Raw genomic sequence first — 6,032 nt, 5'->3', positions numbered from 1 at the left:
GCCATGCCTCAAGAGGTCTGGCGTTTCTTTTTTTTTTTTTTTGAGACAGAGCCTCAAGCTATCCCCCTGGGTAGAGTGCTGTGGCATCACAGCTCACAGCAACCTCCCACTCCTGGGCTCAAGTGAGTCTCCTGCCTCAGCCTCCCAAGTAGCTGAGACCACAGGTGCCAGCCACAACGCCCAGCTATTTTTTGGTTGCAGCTGTCATTGTTGTTTTTGGTGGGCCTGGGCTGGATTTGAACCCACCACCTTGGGTGTATGTGGCTGGTGCCTTAGCCATTTGAGCCGCAGGTGCCAAGCCAAGAGGTCTGGCGTTTAAGGCTCTGCTCACTGGTCTTGAAACACCCCGGGAGAAGCCTTGGGTGGACATGGCCCAACTTAAAACATCCCTGCCCCAGGGGTTGGGAGGATTGGTTATGCTTACATAGATCAGTTTCTCCATATTGTGTGGTCACTGAATTCTGATCCCTCTTCTCTTCTAGAGAGCAGCAAATTGAATCAGAAAGTCAAAACATGATTTCCAGCATGGAGGCCTTAAACCACCAGTGAAGATTAGAAGATACCTGGAGGTCTTAGAAGAGCACTATGGGGACCTTCTTTTCGCTCCAGTTGGGGTTTGGGGAATGTAGCCAGGGCAATGTCAACTTGTTTGCCTGAGCTCTTATTACATTAGCAGCCTCAAGCTCTGCCAAATAAGCAGTACCAGTAGCCCAGGGTCTTTGTTTCTTTTTCTTCTTTCTTTTGCTGTAGTCCCACAACTGTTTGCTGCCCTCACTATTTGCTGTAACCCCATCTTTTTGTGTAAGCCCCCAGCCCTTGCCTCCAAGTTTGGCTCTCCCTGCCTTCTCACCGTTTGGAGGCTTGGCCAGGACTCCCAGGCTCTCCTTTTCTTTATTCATTGACTGACATTGCTCTGGAAAACTGCTTGTGTGGGGGATGTTCTCAGGGCTGCAGGAGACACTATCCTTTTTAACTAATCCATGGAAGTGGTCTAGAATTGGAGGCAGATGCCATTAGCCACTCTACTCAAGGAATGCCTAATTTGTAACTATTATTTATTCAATAATTTGGAATCTGCAAGGATCTTTTCAAATGTAAACAGTGCTAGAAAGAATAAGAAACTTTCAGAGGGGTATAGAGAACCTACCACGTGCCCAGATTGTGGCAAGAGCCATTTGGCATGAATGGAGGTATCACTTACTATATCTGCTGGCAAATAGCCCAAGAAAAGGTTAAGTTGTATGATCCAACCAAGTAGAAACCAGGAAGGGGCATGACAGAAAGGACCAAAGGGACCTGTAATTGGTGCCATAAAGTATGGAGAGAGGGGTTGTTGTGGGTTGTGGTACCAGGCAGGCTTCCTTGAAGAAGGAATGCATGGTTTTACCCTGAGGAACGGGAGGAATTGCTATATCTCTGAGTGAAATTTATTTTTCCCTCCCTGTCAAGATTTAAATATAGAATGCAGTGGGGGATAGAAGAAAGGGAATTGAATGAAATGAAAGGCTAACCCCCTTCTGTCCCCCCAGCAATAACAGGGGAAGCCCCGAAAGGTTGGATCATGAACTTGGTAGCAAGCTCCATAATCCTAGTGCATGCTTTTTGCCAACTCTTCCATTTGGGCTTCTGTCGTTACCTTGATAAAATCCTCAGAGCCCAACTACTGTGCTTTAATTAGCAAAGAGGAACAAATAGGCACAGACTGGTAGCTGGACCTTCCCAAGTTCACTCAGCAAGCTGGTGACAAATGGGTAGATAGATCTCCTTCTCTAAACTCCTCTGTACTTGAGTTTTTTGAAATATGTTTATTTTAGGGACTAGAGTTGTGCTTAAGGCAGAGAGTCCTGTCGGGAGTAGAAGGCAGGAGGGAGAGGGTGGGGAGAGAAGGGGTGTGGTACACCTTCTGGAGGCAGGGCACAATTATAAGACGGTCCTTATCTAACAAAAGCAATCAGTGTAACCTGGTTCTGTGTACACTTAATGAATCCCCAACAATAAAAAGAAAAAAGATAGAGCCTCAACTCAGATGTCTCTATGCACAAGTTCTTCTGGGCTAGCAGAAAATGACTGCCTTAGGCCAAATCTAATAAATTGTTTCCTTCTGAGCAATTTGAATGGGGAAAATAGAGAGGAGCTCTCCTTGACCCTCAAGCGCACTAAAGAACACCCTGAGCCTTTGTACTTACTTATCTTGCTTCAGAGCCTGGAGTTAATTCACTCTGGAAAGCTTCAAAAGTCCGGGGAGATTGGTATTCAAAGGTTGGGCTGGGGCACACGTGATATTTTGATACAAGCATATAATGTGTAATGATCAATTCCGAATAATTGTGTAATCGTCTCGAACATGTCTCAATTCTTTTTGTGTGCTGGGAACATTCCGAATTCGTTCCTCTAGTTACTTTGAAATATATGATAAATTACTGTTAACCATAGTTGCTCTAATGTGCTTCCAAACACTAGATCTTGTTAAGCTATTATGTATCCATAAAAATAAAAAATAAAAAATTAATTAAAAAAAGATGTGTTGCCTAGGGTCCCCCAGTGGATCCCATTTTTATTTTAATGGAAGGATTGGTCCAAGTAAACTGGTTTGCCATTGCCAGAAGCAGAGTTGATCAGCAGTCAATTTTAACATACATTTCTCTCAGTAACAGATAAGAAGATAAAAAAACTCAACAAGGATATAGAAGATTTGGACAACATAAATAAGAATGTATCTATTCAACATATATAGAAAAGAATTCAGAATTACTGTAGAATACATATGACATTTTAAATATTTCAATAAATATCAATATATCTAAATCAAACTGACCCTATTGTAATTAAGTTAGAAATAAGTGAAATAAAATAGCTGGAAAGATTTTCCATATGATTAAAAGTTAATCTAAGGAACCACAGGTCAAGGATGAAATAACAATAGAAATATTTTGAAGTAAAAAATGATCTTTCCTCCCCTTATTTATTTTTATTAAATCATAAATACATAAATCATGTATACATTACTGCATTGATTTTTTCCTATTCTTTTTCTGTTTTCAATGTCATTGATTTCTTCTCTTATCTTTATTGTTTCCTTCCTTATTCTTGCTTTGAGTTTATTTTCCTGTTTTTTCCCTAAGTTCCTGAGGAGGGAGCTTAGATTATTAATTTTAGATTCTTCCTCTTTTTTATTTAGGGCTATAAATTTCCACTGCTGTGGTTGTGCTCCCCAAACTTTGATGTATTGTATTTTCATTTTCATTCAATGCAATGTATTGTCTTATTTCTCTTGGGACTTTCCCTTTGACTCATGAATTATTGAGAAATGTGTTATTTGATTTCCAAATGTTTGAAGATTTCCTTGTTATCTTTCTGTTACTGATTTCTAGTTTGATTCCCTGTGATCAAAGAAAACACTTTGTATGATGGGATTGTATTTATTTTAAACTTACTGCGATTTGTTTCATGGCCCAGGATGCAGTTTCTCTTGGCTCTGTGGGTACTTGAAAAGAATGTTTATTCTGCTGTTGTTGAGTAAACCATTCTATGGAATTGTAATAGAAATTGTAATACTCAAGTCACGTTTGATTTCTGCAATTATAAGAGGTGCTCAAATGGGACTTGTACTCATCTTTTGTTATTGGCATATATTGAATATTGCAATTTTAGTAATTTCTTTCCTTTCTTAAAATGTGTATACATTTTTTGGGACCCTCTGCATTTAATGTATTAACAGTGACAAAAAAAATATTTTATTTGTGGTGTTTAAGAAAAGTAAGGTAGGCCAGGCGTGGTGGCTCACGCCTGTCTGTAATTCTAGCATGCTGGAAGGCCAAGGGGGGGGGGGAGTGGATCACTTGAGCTCACAAGTTGGAGACCAGCATGAGCCAGAGAGAGACCAGCATGAGCCAGAGAGACCCCATCTCTCAAAATAGCCAGGCATCGTGGTGGATGCTTATAGTCCTAGCTACTTGGAAGGTTGAGTCAAGAGGGTAGCTTGAACCCAAGAGTTTGAGGTTGTTAACCCCCAGACTCAATTCAAGCACCATTCTGAGAGTCCGAACATCGCTGCAAAGGCACAAGGAGTTTTATTCATTCAAGCTCAGAGCCTGGGCTGCCCTTTAAGAAAAAGTGGGAACAGCCCTTACAGACTATTTAGAAAGTCCCTTTATACCTCTCCCTCTTCCCTCCCATTAGACCATCCCACCCCATCCCCTTATTGGTAGGTAAACCATGTCTGTCCTAAATTGACAGGTACAGGGTGGTTGTGTTCAGGGTTGATTGGCTCAGGGACGAGTCTTCTTTGTCTCAGGTGAGCAAATGAGAAGGAAAGGATAAAGGTCGCAAGTGGGGCAAGTGCAGAATAGAGTGAAGAGTGCAAAAAGGGGAGGGGGTCAGGATGTGGCCTGAGTGCACAATGGGGCTAGTGGGACAAAGGGGAGGGGGTCAGGATGTGGACTGTAACACCTAGGTATGGTAAGGTCCTATTGTTCTGAATAAACAGCAAAAGGAAGTAGTTTGACTTGTGACTTGAGTTAATTAGTTTGGCTCTTACAAGGTTGCTGTGAGCTACGACACCATGACACTCTACCAAGGGTGACAAAGTGAGATTCTGTTTCAAAAATAAATAAACAAATAAATAAATAAAGGAAAAAGTAAAGTAATCAAAACTGATAGTATGTTAAAGCATTCTAAAATTTGTATTAGTCAGAAAGAAGGTAAAGATGTTGACTGGCTTAGATCTTGTTAATTTAATTAATTATGTTAAACATGTATAATTTAAATTCCAGAATAACCACTAAAAGAATAGAAATGTATAAAAAAATAGAAATGCATTATAAAACTTCCAGACTAGTAGAGAGTATTAAGAAAAATTGGAATAAAAGGGAAAATTCAGTCAAAAGAAGAGAGAGCATTGAGGGGGAAAAACATAGAGAAAGGATCTGTGATTATGTCTCTTTGGTAGGAAAGGCATGCAATAAAAGCATTCATTCAAAATGTAAAAGACAAACCAATAAAGCTTTTAGAAGATCACTCTTAAACCTGGAAGATATTTCTAATACCCATAATTGACAAAAGACTAGGATTCAGTAGAATTTAGCAAGAAAAAGTCAGACAACCTTAGAGAAAAATGAGCAAGAGACTTGAACAGGAAATCGTAAGAAAGGGTATCCATGCATGGTTAATAAAGATATGAAAAGGTGTTCAACCTCATTAGTATTTAAGAAATCCAAATTAAGTCTAGAATGTTGTACTTTGACATTTCTATTAGAATGGTAAAAGCAAAAAAGATCTTGGCAATACTATGTACGGCATAGACATGGAACAATAGGGATTCTCAATTACCACTGGTAAGATTATGAGTTGGTACAAATTCTTTGGGAAATAGTTTGGCCTCCGCTGGAGAAGTTGAAGATACACAGAGGCTGCAACTCAGCTATCTCAATCCTAAGTATATAACCTAGAAGAATACCTGCCCATGTGCTTCCACAAACATGTAGAAAGCATTCATGGCTGCTTTCTTCATAGTAGCTCTCCACTGTAGAGTGAAGGTATGGTGCATATTCATGCAATAGGTGATACAGCAATGAAAATGAATAGAATACAGCTACACACGACAATGAGGATGAAACTCATGAAAAGAATGTTGAGCACAAAGAGGGAGACACAGAAGAATCCATCCTAAGTGACTCCATTGAGAAGAACAGAAGCAGACAAAAACAAAAATATGCGTTTGGGCGAATGAATACTTAGATTTGGAAAATAGGAAAAACAGTGAGAGAGTTATTGAAGAAACTTCTCGAAGACAGGCAGAGGCTGTGATTGGAAAAGAAAAGGACAGGTTAGAAGGAGCAGCAAGTCTCGGAAATCTTCTTCTCAATCTCAGTGATAGTTTAATGAGTGGCTTGTCAGATTAAACATTAATGTTTAAGGTATGTTCTTATGTTTGCTTTTTGGCACATTATATAATTTTACCAAAAGGAAAGTAGTTCTTCCTCCTTCTCTCCTTTTGTTCACTAACTGAACCAGTCAGTCCTAACACCATTAGA

This window comes from Otolemur garnettii, unplaced genomic scaffold (genome assembly GCF_000181295.1).
Source record: "Otolemur garnettii isolate 467f Iridium unplaced genomic scaffold, OtoGar3 scaffold00023, whole genome shotgun sequence".
NCBI lineage: Eukaryota > Metazoa > Chordata > Mammalia > Primates > Galagidae > Otolemur > Otolemur garnettii.
The sequence above is the reverse complement of the archived record's forward strand: the minus strand, read 5'-3'. Positions refer to the sequence as shown.